The sequence below is a fragment of the Carcharodon carcharias genome, chromosome 4 (assembly GCF_017639515.1).
Source record: "Carcharodon carcharias isolate sCarCar2 chromosome 4, sCarCar2.pri, whole genome shotgun sequence".
Taxonomy (NCBI): Eukaryota; Metazoa; Chordata; class Chondrichthyes; order Lamniformes; family Lamnidae; genus Carcharodon; species Carcharodon carcharias.
Window position 1 is genome coordinate 68,738,998 of NC_054470.1, and position 17,155 is coordinate 68,756,152.

The 17,155-nt window shown below is 43.2% G+C and overlaps 1 protein-coding gene across 1 annotated transcript in view; it reads left to right on the forward strand.

Moving 5' to 3' along the window:
* The first annotated feature begins 9,272 nt into the window (after window positions 1-9,272).
* The window catches only part of tet2 (tet methylcytosine dioxygenase 2), a 168,191-nt gene continuing 160,308 nt past the window's right edge, over window positions 9,273-17,155 (forward strand). Inside the window, exons 1-2 of the mRNA XM_041186250.1 lie at window positions 9,273-9,699; window positions 10,020-10,073. The gene's annotated coding sequence lies outside the window, so the exon portion shown is untranslated. The remainder of the gene's footprint in view (window positions 9,700-10,019; window positions 10,074-17,155) is intronic.

Sequence of the window (17,155 nt, forward strand, 5' to 3'; positions counted from 1 at the left end):
TGTGGATAGACTTGAGAAGCTGGGAGGGTTTTCCTTGGAAAAGAGCAGGTTGAGAGGAGATTTAATAGAAGTATTTAATAGTGTGGACAGAGTTGATAGGGAAAAACTGTTCCCATTCGTGGAAAGGTCAGGAACAAGATGGCACAGAGTTAAGGTAATAGGCAAAAGAAGCAATAACAACATGAGAAACTTTTTCACACAGCAAGTGACTGGGATCTGGAATGCACTGTCTGTGAGTGTGGCGGAGGCAGGATCAATCAAGTCATTCAAAAGGGAATTGGATTATTATCTGAAAAGAATGTGCAGGGCTACGAGGAGAAGGCAACGGAAAGGCATTAGGTAAACTGCTCCTTCGGAGAGCCGGCACAGACACAACGGGCTGAATTGCCTCCTTCTTTGCTGCAACAATTCAGTGCTTCTGAGATTATACAAGTTGCTGTTGTTGCTCATGCTGCTCACCTTGTTCCTCAACTGAGGTCCAAGGTAGAGCTACACAAGCGGCTCCCATACTGACCTGAAGGTTGACAGATGAGAAGTGTAATTCAATTTATGTAGACTCCAAGGTAGTCAAAATGTCCTCCAAAATGATGGAAATAATCCCCCAAGTAGTACAATCCCAACTGGATTTCACGCATAATGCAGATCATGCTGAGGTCAAAGGTGGATGATGGAATGATACTGCCAGCAATTTCAGCCCTTAAATCTGCTGCCTGTTTGCAAAAGTATCTATCTAGTGAGGGTATAATTCCCCACGTAGTAAATATAGACTCACCAGAGTGAACACGGGCTCGCCCACCCGCACATGCACACAGGCTTAGCCACATGAGAGCACAGCTAGCATAGTAAATGCTGACTAGCCATAAGTTACAAAGCAATTTTTTGTTTCCACCATCTTGCATTCTTGAGGAACTGACATTTCCTTTTACCAGTAACAGCTTTATCTTTTCTGCTGACAGAGGTGACTACAAATGTAGATAATTGGGCAATGGCAAAACAGTACTGTAGCTGTACCTCTTAACTGATCTAGCCACAAACTAACTGCCAACTCTAGATGGCAATCCGCTGTACAACTGGCAGGAACATCTCTCTCTCCCTAAGATAATAGCTAAGATGCCTTGTGAAGAGATACAAGTTACAGTTGTGTTGGATCAACCTAAACAGTGAACATGCATATGCACAAAATCAGGTCGTGCTGCCAATTATGACAGGATGAGATTGCTACTATACAAATTGTTGTGGGACTGGAGTATTTCTGGCTGCAATCACATCGAAAAGATGATTTCTGTGAGGAGGTTTGCTTCCCATAGGCTGCTGTAATATAATTGCCAGGTTACTAACTTTACGTATTCTCTCAGTACTATCTTTATATCGTCCTATTCCATTTTTATCCCTCAATCAATGTCACTAAAACAGAGGATCTGGTTATTTATCATATTGCTGTTTGTGGAGCTTTGCTGTGCACAATTTGACTGCTACATTTCCCTATGCTGCAACAGTGACTGCATCTCAAATGTACTTCTTTGGTTATAAAGCAGGTTGGTGTGCACTGACATTGTTAAAAAGTCATACATCTACACAAATTCATTCTAATTGTGATCTGAGAATGGCTTCTTTCAGTAGCAAAGCTATCTAAAAGAGAGATTCAAATGGATGACAAAAAGTTTTGACATACATACTGCCATGGAAATGCATGATACAAGAACAATTTAAAATATTTTGATTCCAAGGCCTGGTTTAATATAATTACCAGAGACAGTCACATTGCATTGATACACGCAGGGCTTCCGCCACTGTCTAACAGCAGTCACCATTTTACAAAGCCATAACTGCTGGATTTATTTTCATGGTTCAATGTTTGTTCAAATTGCCCATATCCTGTCCCATATTAAGTCCACTTGCCCATTACCATCATCTGCACCCCCATCATCACTGTCTTCCCTGGCTCCTTGTGCTCCAATGTGTTGAATTTAAAATCCTCATCCTTGTCCTCAAGGTTTACTCCAACCTTTTTGTCCACCTCCTCCAGCTTTATGTCTACCTTCTGCTCCTCCCACACTGGCACCTTGGGCATGCCTCATCTTTTTGTCTCACCACTGACGGCCATGCCATCAGCTGCCTCAGTCCTGGTCCTGAGAATTCCCTCCCTAAACTCCTCTAGCTTTCCTTGTCTCCCTCTGTTAATTGAATCAGAATTGAGGTTAGTACACACAGCTGGAAAGCATTGATTGGATGGTTACTTGAGCACATATAAATAGTTACTTATTGACACAGGAGTTGAGTGGAGACAGAGATATATATACCTGTAATGTTTCATGCTGTGATTAAATCTTTTCCAAGATTGGCTATGGTTTCTTCATTTACCAACTGGCTATCAGGAATATATCACTCTTCACCACTACAATCTTCTCAAGCCTAACTTTTCAAATCTTTTGTTGTCACTCCTACCTCTTCTATACTGACTCAACTTCCAGTCCATCATTCTTCCATAACCACACCATGATCATAAATGCAAGTTGCTGAGGTAAATTTCTAATTAACTAACCTAGTTACAAGGGTAGTTGCTTGTCACCTTGTCACATTTACCTGTTGTGCATGTCACTTGGTCAGACTGCAACTGTAACAGTCACGCTGTCACTCTCACATTTGTAACCCTGACCTGTTTGTAGGCCTATCTGCATGCCATAATATCGCATTGTCACTCTGTAGTGCATCTCAATCTGCAACAATTGCCACCCTGTCATGTTTGTGGCCCTGTTCAACTGTTATACTTGCAGCTCTGCTCTGCTGTCAAATGGTCATGTCTTTGACCATGTTACACTGTCATTCCATCATGCCTATGACCCTGTCACTCTGTTAAGTGTATCACCTTATCAAGCTTGTAATGCTGTCAACCTGGAATTGTTTGCGAGAATTTGACAAGCTCTAACTTTGTAAACCTGTCATAGAGCCATGCTGCAACTTTGTCACGCTGCAACTCTGTAAATCTGTCATACTGTATACTATAACTCTGTCATAATGCAACTCTGTAAATCTGTCAAGCTGTCATACCATAACTCTGTTACTCTAACTGTCTAATACTATAAATCCATCATAATGTAACTCTTCCATACTGTCATGTCACACCGTAACTGTCACACTAACTGTGTCACACTGTAATACTGTCTTGCAGTGTCAATGTTATACCATAACTCTGTCATATGTTAACTTGTTTAAAATTGTCACATGGCAACTCTGTCATACCACAACTATGTCATACTTTAACTCTTTTAGCTCTGTCATACTGAAACTCTGTCACACTGTCACATTGTAACTCTGTTATGCTGTAATTCTGTTTGGTGCAACTCCCTCACGTCTGTCATGCTGTAACAATGGCATACTGTTACCATTATGCTGCTACTCTTTTATGCCGCAACTCTGGGTGGAATCTTCCCCTCCTGCCATAAGTTCTGTGGCAGAATGCGAAAGTGGGAGTGATTCCTACCGCGAAGCAGGGTGGGCTTTTACACCCAATTGTGCGTTCCCCACATCATTAGCTTTGCATGCCTGTATTCCGCATTGAGTTTCATGGAGGGACGGGCAGGAAGTCAGGCAATCCACCATCATGTCCAGGTGCCATATTTAAAAGGCACCCGAACAGGCCTTCACTAACAAGGAGGAGGATGAGCAGGAGGAGACAACAAGTTGTAGCTCCCCACATCTGTGCTGCATCCCTTGAGCATCTTCTGAAGGCAGTTCAAGAAAGAGGGCATCCTCTTCCCCAGGGAAGGCCGCAGGAGGCCATCCCAGCTGACCACTGCAGTCTGAGAGGAGGTAGCCAGGGCAGTCAGCACCCATGAGTTGCAGAGGAGGACCACCCTGCAGTACAGAAAAAGAGTCAACGATCTAATCCGCGCCACTAGGATAAGTGAACGTTCTACCCTTCCAACCCACCTCACCACATCTGTGTTCATCTCATGGGACCTGGGCATCACTGGCAAGGCCAGAATTTCTCTTGCCCATCCCTAAATGTCCTTGACAAGGTGGTGGGCTGCTGCCATATTGAATCCCTTCAGTCCATGTGCTGTGCTATTAGTGAGGTAACTGCAAGTGAAGGCACAGCCATAAGGTGTTGTGTTGAGGGAAACTCGTAGGTGCTGTTGCTCCAAGCGTCCCATGATGTTCAAGGAACCTTGGTAATTTTCCACAGTGCATCCTGTACATGGTACACCTTGTTGCCATTGTGCATTGGTGGTGGAGGGACTGACTGTTGAGGGTGCTGGATGGGGCATCAATCAAATAGCCTGCTTTGCCCTGGATGGTATCCAGCTTCCTGAGTGTTCTTGGAGCTGCACTCATCCATCCATCTTGCTCCTTACTTGTGTCATGTGTCACGAGGTCAGTTAGAACCCACAGATTTAGTAGCCTGTGGCCTGCTCTTTCATCATTCATGCTCACAATCAATCTCTGTATTTATGCAGGAGAAGGCTGCCCACAACAGGAGGGAGAGAGAGAAAACAGGAGGGGGAATGCCTGAGCTCCCACCCCTCACACAATTTGGCAGGCTGTTGAGCTGGCAGGAGAGGGCTGTGACCATGCCTGCGCCAAGGGCGAGGTTGGCCTCCCACAAGCATCGAGCGAGGAAGCATGCATATCCAGACAATCAAGATGATTGATGAATGCTAAGTTTGAGCCAGCCTAGGCAGTCACTCATTCTCTCCCCTCCCCATTCTAGGTGCCAGCAGGAAGGGGGTAAGGTCAGACCCACATCTTAAGTCCCCCTACCTCTATGTAGAGGACATTGCCTTGCTCTGGGGCTGGCTCTGTTTCAGAATGGTGTGTGTTTCATTTCAAACTGTCTCCACCACTATTTAACCTCCTCCTGTCACCCACGAACTTCCCCCCATCACCATGCCTCTGATGTCACCTTCACTCTCCCCTTGATTATCTTTAGGCCTCCCGCATCACCCTGGACCCCATTAATGAATTTGGACATGTCTTACCTCACCACTGAGCCCATCGCAGTCACTGTTCCTATGCCCACCCTGATCCTCCCCTCACCGATGATCCATGTCACCATTCTTGTCCCTCTCAATGACCCCCGGGTTGAGAATTATACCCACCATATCCGGACCCTGATCCTGCCACCTTACCACATCCCAGTTTCCCCTCACACAGTTACCGTCCCCTCATCACCAGCACCTCCAGTTCTCGTCCCAATGTTGACTCGGCTGACCCCTCTCTCTGAAGCACTCTGGCCCCACCCCATCTCCCCTCCCTCCTCCTCTCATTTCATGTCTTCCTTTTTTATTTATTCATTCACAGATGTGGGCTTTGCTGGCTAGGCCAGCATTCATTGCCCTTCCCTAATTGCACCTGAGAAGATGGTGTTGAGTTGCCTTCTTGAACTGCTGCAGTCCATGTGGTGTAGGTACACCCACAGTGCTGTTAGGAAGGGAGTTCCACGATTTGACCCAGTGACAATAAAGGAACGGCGATATATTTCCAAGTCAGGATGGTGAGTGACTTGGAGGGGAACTTCCAGGTGGTTGTGTTCCCATCTATCAACTGCCCTTGTCCTTCTAGGTGGTAGTGATCATGGGTTTGGAAGGTGCTGTCTAAGGAGCCTTGGTGAATTCCTGCCCCTGGTGAATTTCCACACCCCCCCCACCGATGTCTTCCTTCCCCCCTCACTCTATCAGACCCTTTCCGCACCTTGTTCTCTCAAGTCACCCCACCCCCTTGATCTTCTCCAGAACCCCCCACTTTCTTCTCCTCCAGACACCACACCCCCACCCCCCGAACATTGCTCTCATCCCAATTTCTCCTCTGGACTCCCCTTCTTCTCCTCTGCCCGCACCTCTTTTCCTCTGGACCGCACCTTTGTGTCTTGCACTACCCACACTCCTCAATCCACACCTTTGTGTCTTTTCTGTGCACCATACCTGCAGTTAGTTCCAGTGGTGCAGCCAGCTTCAATTGCTTTAAAATTCTCTCTTGCTGGGTGTACACCACGAATGTCGAGTCGGGTTGACAGAATGACATAAATTCCTGTTGGTGGAGTGAAAGATTTGACGGGGTGCACAATTCTGGTCCATGGGGGTTTTAATGAGCATTCATGAGATGCAAAGTGGGTTCCCACCAGCTTCTGCAGGAGACCTGACCCGCCATCAACCTGCCATGAACATGGAAGGGACAATCCTGACTTGGTTCCCAAAGTTCGGAAACCGATTTTTCGCTCCCCACCATATCTTCTGCCCCATCCGCTATGAATCCCAATGATGGTGGGGTGGGGGATGTCACACCATAACTGCCATGCCCTACAATTGTTACAATGTAATAATCATACTATAATTTTGTCACACTGTATTTCTGTCATACTACAAGTTCATCATAATGTAACTCTGTCACACTGAAACTGTCCGGCGATAACTATTTCAAACTCTAACTCTGTCCTATTGTACCTCTGCGATACAGCAACTCCACCGCACTGAAACTGTTGTGCTGTAATTCTGTCGCAGTGTAACGCTATCATACTGTAACTCTTATAATCTAACTCTGTTACGCTAATAATCTATCATTGCAGCTGCTACACTGTGACACTGTCAAGACTGTCACACTTTGACTCTGTTATACTGCAACTCTGCCACGGAGTAACTCGGTCAAGTCTGTCACACCGTGTCTCTATCATTCTGTAATTCTGTTATATGGTAACTCTACCACATTGTCACTCTGTCATACTATAACTTTGTTATGCTGTTAATGTCATACTGAAACACTGTTACACTGTAACTGTCATACTACAACTGTCACACTGTAACTCTGCTATGTTGTAGTTCTGCCTCACTATATCAATGCTATACTGTAACTCTGTCATGCTGTAACTCTGTCTCCCTGTAACTGTTAGGTTGTAATTGTCACAATGAAACTCTGCCATACTGTAACACTGATATACTGTACTCTGGTCTTGCTGTATTAATGCCATTCTATAACTGTCATACTGTAACTCTGTCATGCTGTAATTCTGTCATAAAGTAACTATGTCACAAACTCTGTCGTACTGTAACTCTGTTGTAATTCTGTTGTACTGTAACTCTGGTACACTACAACTATATCAGTTTCCAACTATGATGATAGAGCAAATAAGTCAGAAAAAGTGGTTAACTCCTCAGAAAAAATGTCAAACTTTATAAAAATGCTTACCTAATGGTCGAGTTTGAGTTTGAGTGCCACTAATGCAGAAATAAGGCAATTCTGTGGTTCTGCTCTGTTAATTATTGTGGACAAACAAAGCCATTATCTGGAATTCTCACACCTCCTGCTGTGACTAAATCATTAGTGTATGGAAAGTAAATAATTGTAGCCACTATCCCATTGTTTCAGTCCCCCTCCAGAAAAAGGTGGCACCTGCTTTTTTTGCAGCCACTAAATCATTAGAACTGTATTTGGGTTTAACACTTGCGTAAAGGTGCATGCTGTCATCATCACTTGAATCAGAATTGGATTACCCTCATTGATTTTAGAACTAGCAGATGACAGGGTACTGAGCAGCTGGAGAGGGTGCATGGTGGTGGAGTAGGAGTGTGGGACAGAAGTTATTAGCAAAGTACCTTTTCAGGCTTCTGAATGTGTTCTGAGTTTTTGTCTACTACTTGCTGGGGTTGGGGGTTAGGTGGGGGGGAGGTGGGTGGGTGCAGGCACGGTGCATGAAACTGACTGGTGTCTCTCAATGAATTAGAAAAATTAGCGTTTGCAATCAATGGTGGAAGATTCTAATCCAGCAGTTAAACAGCTTACATGCACATCTAAAATTTTGCTTAGGTATAATCGGACATGAATACGTATAGATACATTCCCATTTAGAAGCAGTTTGCCATTAAATGTCACCCTTTTAAAATGACATTCTGGACTTTTATAAAAACAAAAAAACTGCGGATGCTGGAAATCCAAAACAAAAACAGAATTACCTGGAAAAACTCAGCAGGTCTGGCAGCATCGGCGGAGAAGAAAAGAGTTGACGTTTCGAGTCCTCAAAAGGACTCGAAACGTCAACTCTTTTCTTCTCCGCCGATGCTGCCAGACCTGCTGAGTTTTTCCAGGTAATTCTGTTTTTGTTCTGGACTTTTATCCCTGTTCAATGTCTGAAAAGTTCAATCAAAAAATAGCCGCTGATGCTCTTTCCTGTTTGTAACTGAAGTTTTGTTATATACTTGTTTTGGAACTCATCCTTCAATGGACTGTACTGGGTAGTGAGTCCGCGTTGTCTCCAGCTCTGTTTGTGAATGAAATGTTGCAGGGATAGGAGGCTTTTTATGAGGCAGACAAATTTGTTTTTTTAAGTTGTGTCTTCTTAAAATGATTCAAAATGGTGTGCCTTGGGCCTTATAGATAAGCTCTCAATGATGTAAAAGTCTGAGAAAGGCAGAAGAGAGTTTCAGTGAGTTAGAAAACATTTCCCATCCCCCACTCTACATTGACACAATCTCCATTTTGCTTGAAGCGCTCCCTCTCCACAGTTGACTGGTGGGGGTAGTGCACTCTATTCAGAATGAACAAATGTCACATTAGTAGCTTGGAAAGATAAGTAACAAGAAGGGGGCCAGGCACAGTTTAAAGCTGGGCTAGGGCTGGGACTGAGCAGATCATAGCCCAATACAAACCACCTGTTCTGTTAAAGCCAGCACAGTTTAAAAGGCAGGAACAAGAGGAAGGCTTGGCAATAATGCACTTACAAAAGGAGTGTTCTCTCAAACAGGAAAAACACACCCACTGATTTGATTAAAAATAAAACACAAAATCTGCTTTCAGAGAAATGGAAGCCTTAATCTTCGAGATGCTAAGTGGGAGGAATGCTGTTGGCAGAAACTCAATACCTGGTGCTTTGGGGAATGTGTGTACATGTTTGATTTAATCAGCGGATCCACGTGGGTTGTACCAGTGTGTGTATGTGTGTTGGGGCGGGGGGAAGGGGGCTGGGGGAGGTGGGTCTTGACATGAGTGGAAAAAATTGCTGACTCTCGTGTGCTTTAACACTGAATATAGTTTTACCACAACACTGACGCATGCCTTTAATGAGTGAGTTCAAACAATAGTCCCTCTGGAAATTAAAGAAAGAGTTTTAAAAGCGGTAAATGTGATGTCAGAAAGGAAGTGGTAAAAACATCACTGGGAGAGAAACAGGAACTTCTCAGAAAACAGTGAGCTTCCTAAGAGACTTTTTTAAAAATCAGTCTGAGAGGCTTGGTGGGTGGGTGACTGACTAGTCAGAGAGGGGTTTCAGTTACATACCAGTAGAGGGGGAGGGAATAGTCCTTGCCCATTCTGCTCCAGTCCAGAGTTTCAATCCAACCTCACTAATGTTCACTATTGTGCAGTTAGAAATCATAGGTCCTTTGTGTTTAAGGACCTGGTAGGGAAATGATTTACAACTACCCAAACAAGCAAACTGATCTTCCTGACAGAGTCCTCACTGGACAGAGCACATGCTAGTCACGTCCACACTTTGAGCTGGGGAAGAGCAACATTGGGGTTTCATTGGTGATGATAATAGATGTCAGACTGTCATATGAATATTGATGCGAAAGCTAGTCTGCTTTCGTAGAGGAGCAGAAGGAAGCAAGATGGCTGCCCTTTAGGATTTGTTTGAAAGGAGACAGATTGTACTTTGCTGGATTTCTGCGACGCTGAGGGAGATACAGAGGCTGGAGCTATTTTTATGTACCAGTAAGATCTTATGCTTCTTATTTGGCTGTTTTCTTTGAAGCAAGAATGCGTGAAAATTTACTTTGCATGCTCTCATGAAAGAGGGGAAAAGGTGGGGGATTGCAGAAAATTAGCCAAAGCCTCTCCAACATGGCTGACAATATTAGTTTGAATAAAGAAAAAAAAATTACTAGTGCAGTACTTGCCTTCTGTTACCTTTGAAGTGTGCAGTCAGGTTTGTAATGCTGCCGTCTGCTTTCATTGTGTAATCTTTCTGAATTTTAAGCTATGGAGAATTTACATGATCAGTTTTATCCTTATGTAGTTTTTTCCTCTTTTAGGTTTTGAAGTGTTTTGTGAGAACCCAGTAAAGGGATAGTGGTACCGTGGAACAGGTACTGTGTTTTCACCTCCCTGATATGTGTGCGCGAGTTTTAATGGCGTCTATTAATTTTTTTTTAATTTGTCAATTGTAATGTGTGCAGTGAAATCAATCTTCTAACACACTAGGAAAGTAAAGCTTAAATAAATAAATGAAGGAATTGAAATGACACAGAGAAGTAGCTGTAGTGTTATGTATTGATTGTTTTTATTTGGAGATCTTTGGCTTTTTTTGTGTGTCAGCTTCCATTTGCTTGTTTGGTAACTGACAAGCAGACACAAAGGCAGGAGCAGGGAAGAAAGGATTGCCGATCCCAAGGACTGCAAGGTCAGGGGCAGCGAAGGAAATGAAATACAATCTCGCTGCACCATTAAAGGGAGAGGGGGATTTTGCAGCAGGCTCTCCTTTTTCTCGGCAGTCTCAGTTTCCAGCAAGCCCTGTGTTCCCTATAACTGTGCAACAGACCGATGGGGGCTGCACATAGCCACAGCATAGCTGCTTGCTTTACTGTTCAAAAGCAGGCATTTCCTTACTGCGGTCTAGTATTGATGACTTGTTAAAGCTTTCTGATCATTCCTCTGCCTCATTTTGGTGGGGATTTAAGATATCACTCAGCCTGTGTCACCCACATTGCCAGCTTCCTCCAACGTCTTAAGTGGATCGAGAACTAAATAGTGGGCCAGCTCTTTTAAGCAGAAAGGAGGTGTTTCAAAAAAAAGGTGCTTGCACGAACCTCAAAACAGAAAACATGGACAGCAGCAAAACGGAGCCAATTTCAGTGAATGAGAAGTTTTTTGTTATACAGTGCTATAAAATTCCTCCACTACCTGAACAAACAAGTCACTTATCAGTTGTTTTTAGCTTATTGAGAAGGATAAATAGTCGTTAGGATTAGCATTTCAATTACCTCCTTGAATATTTGTAGGTCATGAATAAAACAGCCTGGTTATCTGTGTATTTAGATTGTGTATTCTCCAGCTCCTGCTTTCACTTCAAGTTTTAGAATTGGTGAGTCTGTAAATTTTGCATTAAAAAAGTAGTGTTGATGGAAGAATGCTAGCAGGATGAAGCTAATGATTCAGGTGTGCTGAACAAACAAGGGGAGAATGTTATTTGACGCTATTGGCACAACTGAGAGGAAAGTAGCCCAGTACGATTTGCACAGATAAAAAGAATATGGAAATGATGTGAGGAGATTTTATCCAACCCCTTTTCTGTTGCTACATAACATTTCTCTTGTTAACTAACGTAAGTTCAATTTAAGCAATCAAATCGTATCTATTCTGCACAGGAAAACATGGCATTTCAAATACTAAGCAACATCTTCTAATAGAGGCAACATGGGGTGGGGGAGGGGGAGAAGTCAAACGACTTTGAAATATTTTCAGATATGTAAAGTAAGTTGGATACAGTTTGAATCACATAGTGCAGGTGAAAATTAAAACTTTAAAACAAATTCTACTTTCTGTTTGAATGTCACATGTCAGCATGATACTGCAATATGTACAGAGTTGTGTGGTACAATAAATGCACAGCAGTCATCCAATGCCTTTGTGCTGTTTCAGGCAATCATAATTATGATAATCACATGTATTTATCAGAAAATAATGTAGGCCCATGGCAATGGAGGCTGCTCACTTGGGCAAAGGTGTTGCTGTTCAAAGGTTTGAGAGAAGTTTGCACTTTGGAAAAGAAAAACTTGGATTTATATTGCAACTGTTATAGCCTAAGGACGATTTACAATCAATGAAGTACACTTGAAGTTCATAGCCAAATGCGGCAGTTTGTATGAAGCAAGGTCCTACAAATGGCAATGAGATAAAGGTCAGATTATCCATTTTTGTGGTGTTAGTTGAGGGATAAATATTGGTCTGGACACCAGCGAGAATTTCCTGCTCTTCTTTCAAATAGTGCCATGGGATCCACCTGAGAGAGCAGACAGGGGCTCAGTTTTGTGTCTCATATGAATGACAGCACCTCTGTGCAACACTCCTTCAGTGCTGCACTGGTTTAGGGGGATAGATGGCGGGGTGGGAGAGGGGTCATGAGACAGTGGCAGATATCTGCACTGTAGTATAGACTCCTAGGGAGATAAATAAGAGAGAACAAAGGTTGAAAACAGTTGTTGTAAATAAACAACTGGTTGAGTACAGTGTCTAACCATAACAGGGAAATATGAGAAAAAAATTATACATTGTCTATCATGGTACAATTTCTAGCACGACATATTTTTAAAATATTTGTTCATATCTCTATAATGAAAGATTCCTTGATTTTTTTAAACCTAAAGAGCATCAAAGCGAGGGCCTTAACAAAATGAATCTTGCACGCCTTCTCCCTATCATTGTAGCACTGAATACCAAACCATCTACTTCATTTAAAATAAAGTTAATCAAGTGTGAATAAAATCGTGGAATGAATCACATGAAGGCATTGCTGCACCAAGTTTGAGAAAACTTTGCAGTTTTGATTTTTGTTTTTGTTCCTGGTGCTGAGCCTATTCTGGTCAGCTTAAAACCATCAGCTAAACAAACAGCTTCTTAAATAAGTTGTGGTACAATAACAGAATGATTGACCCAGATGATGTTGAAAGGACATGTTTCTGCTGTTTTGCTGCAGCCCATGGACATTAAGGCCATGTGTTGTCAACTCTGTGGAAATAATGAGGAAATAACGAGTGCTCCGGCTGTTTTGACAAGAGAACTCTTAGGCCGCTATCTAACAGCAGCTGTGTGTAGATGCATAGAGTGCATTATACTAAAGAACTGGGCAGCAGAGGAAAGACAGGAATCTCCTATCTCACACACAGTCAACCTTCAGGGTACATCCTGAGTCCAAAGCACTGGGTACAACTTTGGTCTGTGAATAAGGTTTTGGTACTCACTTAAGTTTGAAGATGAGCTAGCATTCACTTCGTTTGCTTCAGGCACCTAGGCTCCAAGCTCCAGACTTGCCTCCCTAAATCTCTCCAAATCTCTCTCCTCCTTTAAGACACCTAAAGGAACCGACCTCTTTGACCAAGGTTTTAGTCACCGCTCCTCATGTCTCTGACAAAATGATGGAGTACTCAGCAAGTCAGCGGGCAGCATCTATGGTGAGAGAAACAGAGTTAATATTTCAGGGCAGTGACCTTTCATCAGAAATAATATCTTCTAATGTGGCTCGGTGTACACTCCTGCGAAGCTTCTTGGGACTTGTTATGGCATTAAGGAGGCTATATAAATGCTGGTTGTTGTTGGTTTGAAACAAGTGATTGCTTCACCAATATAAAATGTTATATTCATTTACTAATGTTCTTTAGCAAAGGAAACTTGCTGTCCTTCCCTATACATGCTTCCAGTCCCACACTAACAGGGTGCACCCTTAACTACCTTCCAAAGTGCTTAATAAGCAGAAGCGGACAATAAGTGACAGCCTTGCCAGCGACACTGACATCTCGAAAATGAATTTTTAACAAAGTATCGAGGATGAATTTTTAATAAAGTAGACTGGGATTTAGTGTACACAGTAAAACAGTTTATTGGTTGATATTTACTGCTGTAATTGATGGCTTAGGGTGCAAGCATTGACCCTCCATTGCTGAAAGACTTAATTTTGGCTAGTTATTAGTGCCAGAATGAGCAGCTATTTTGTGCACAGCAAGATTTCAATGGTGGCGGGTGAAAGGAACGGACGATTAATTTGTTTTCTGATGGTGTCAGCTGAGGGATCAATGTTGACCCAAGATTCTGAGACCAGCTACTCCGCTCTTTTTGAAATAGTGCAAGGGATCTTTTACTTCCACCTAAGAGGTTAGATGAGGCCTTCTTCCAATGTCTCAACTGAAGTGCAGCACCTCTGAGTGTGTAGTGCTCCTTCACTGCAATGTTTGAAGCATCAGCAGAGACTCTGGGCTGAGACCTGAGAACGAAGCAAGAGTACTATCAACCGAGCTAAGCTGGCTGCTTTAGCACTGAATGGGCTATCAGGATAATTTTGACAGAATGGGGGCAATATTCAAATTCAACCACCAGTAACCTGGTGAAGCTAATGATTTCAAGATGTTAAAGGGAGCTGGTAGAAAGAAACAATTAATGCTGAATTGGGAGCCTGGGATTAGGGAGCATAGTCTAAAAATTAAAGTCAAACTTCAAGAGTGGAATTAGGAAACACATCTACACACAAAGGGTGGCAGATATTTGGAACTTTCTTCACAGGTGGCAATTGATGCTGGACCAATTGTCAATTTTAACTCTGAGACTGACAGATAGTCACGAGAAGGGCTTAAAATCGATAAGGAGGTCGTATTGGATAAGCTATCGTTACTTAAAGTTGATAAGGCACCAGGACCGGATGAGATGCATCCAAGATTATTAAAGGAAGCAAGAGTGGAAATTGCAGAGGCACTGGCAATAATCTTTCAATGTTCCCTGGATTCGGGGAAGGTGCCAGAGGACTGGAGAATTGCAAACATTATGCCCTTGTTCAAAAAAGGTTGTAAAGATCTGCCCTGCAATTATAAACCAGTCACTTTAACTTCGGTGGTGGGGAAACTTCTAGAAACAATTATTCGGGATAGAATTAATAGTCACATGGAAAAATGTGGATTGATTCGAAGAGTCAACATGGATTTGTTAAAGGAAAATCATTTCTCACTAACTTGCTGCAGTTTTTTGAAGAGGTAATAGAGATGGCTGATGAGGGTAAGGCTGTTGATGTGGTGTATATGGACTTACAAAAGGTGTTCAATACAGTGCCACACAACAGACTTGTGAGGAAAGTTTTAAGTCATGGAATAAATGGGACAGTAGCAACCTGGGTACAAAATTGGCTGAGGGATAGGAAACAGAGAGTAATGATTAATGGGTATTTTCAGGCTGGAAGAAGGTTTGTAGTGGAGTTCCCCAGGGGTTGGTATTGGGTCCCTTACTTTTCCTGATACATATAAATGATTGAGATCTTGGTGTGCAGGGGACAATTTCAAAGTTTGCGGATGACACAAAACTTGGGACAGTTGTAAATTGTGAGGAGGTCAGTGTAGGACTTCAAAAGGACATTGACACATTGGTGGATTGGGCAGACAGGTGGCAGATGAAGTTCAATGCAGAGAAGTGTGAGGTAATACACTTTGGTACAAAGAACATGGAGAGACAGTATAAAATAAAGGATACTATTCTAAAGTGTTTGTAGGAGCACAGACATCTGGGTGTGTATGTACATAAGTCATTAAAGATGGCAGGACAGGTAGAGAGAGCTGTTTTTAAAGCATACCATATTCTAGGCTTCATTAATAGAGGCATAGAGTGCAAGAGCAGGGAGGTTATGATTATCTTATGTAAGACACTGGTTAGACCTCAGCTGGAGTATTATGTACAGTTCTGGGTGCCACACTATAGGAAGGATGTGAACGGATAGCCAACTGTCACTGGATGGCCAACCTCTTCGGTGCAGCATTGACATTGAACACCACTGCCACTGCCTCTCAAGCTGGAGTGGTGAGATTGCTGGAACTCCTGCTGCCAGAGTGGGGGTGGAGGACATCACGGCAGACCTCCAAAAGGCACTCCAGTGACAGGTCACTGAACTCTCCCTGGCTTTCAGGGCCAAGCCTTCACTGGAGCAGCCCAGGCCTGCAACCCTAAGAACTGTGTGGGCGGCTGCAGTTTAGATATGGTCCCTAGAGTGAGAAGACAGTGCAGTAACGGCGTGGTGGGCGACACAGAGGCCACCCGCCAGCGAGATGACGTGTTTCCTGTGGCTGTATAATTAATGAGGCAGGAAGCGCCAAAGGCAGCCAATCTGGCCGGCAGGAAAAACCTCCTTTTTCCCACCTGCTACCTCGCTTAGTGCAGGTCTGGGATGATTCTGCCCTATGTTTCTATGTACGTTCTTTGCAAAACCCAACTGATTTTCATTTCATTGAATGAAATAACTTGCATTTAAATAGCACTTTCATTGATGTTCCAAAGTGCTTCACAGCCAATAAATTACTTTTGAAACGTAGTCACTACTGTAATGTTGGGAAAAGTTCCAGCTAATTTATGCACAGCAAGATCCCACAAGCACCAATGAGACCATGACCAGATAATTTGTTCTCAGTGATGTTAGTTGAGGGGTAGAGTTTAGCCAGGCCAACTCCCCTACTCTTCTTCAAAATAGAGCCATGGGACTTGAGAGGGTAGACTAAGCATCAGTTCTATACCTCATCCAAAACATCTCTCCGACAGCGCAGCACTCCTTCAGTACTGCACTGAGAATATCAACCTGGATTGTATGCTCTAATCCCTGGACTGGGTCTTGAACTCACAACCTTATGACTCAGGGGCGAGAGAGCTGCCAACTCAGCTGAACCTGTCACTGGGATGATGGAATGAAAATTTGATGGAATTTAAAATCGGGTGGGGTGCACAAGCAATCAGCTCCACCAGGTTGCCGCCCAGATGGTGAAGGGGAAAATAACCCGCGCCTTCTCCGATTAACTTGCCTCAGCATTCTTTGGCATTTAAAGTGCCTGTTAGCCCTGGAGAAATACACTGCGATTAGTTCTGTGAATCTCACATGGCTGTGTGGCATTTACAGGAAGCAATGTTTTGGATATTAAGCTTAAGGATAATATTTTATTCTCCAGCATAGCAGTACATCTCTGGGAACGGGTGACTGTAAACAGACGGAATCAGCATGGCTAGTGTTGGAGTTTGTTGACTCCACGTGTGAAGTGGGATAGTATTGGCCTGGCTGGGCCTCTCTGATAACCTTTCCCCCATCCACACGTGTAGGAGGCTTTGCTAGGAACAATATTTCTAAACATTAGGCAAAAAAAAGCAAGCAAAAAAAAGCAAGCAAGCAAACTGCAGCCAAGAGTGAACTCCTTTCCAAGGAGATAGTGTCATGTTAACATCTTTTGGCAAGGACCAGAGTGTCGACTGAACGGAGCATAGGTTTAAAAACTTAAAGTAACATAGCTTCACACTCGTACATTTATGGGGAAAAAGAAAAGATCCTCCATTTTTTGAGAACAGCTAGATAAGACTCTGTGGCAGGATTGCTGTGATGAAAGATAAGATAAAACCAGAGAGCTAAGGTCTGATTATTGTAAAAGTTATTTAGCAGAATGTC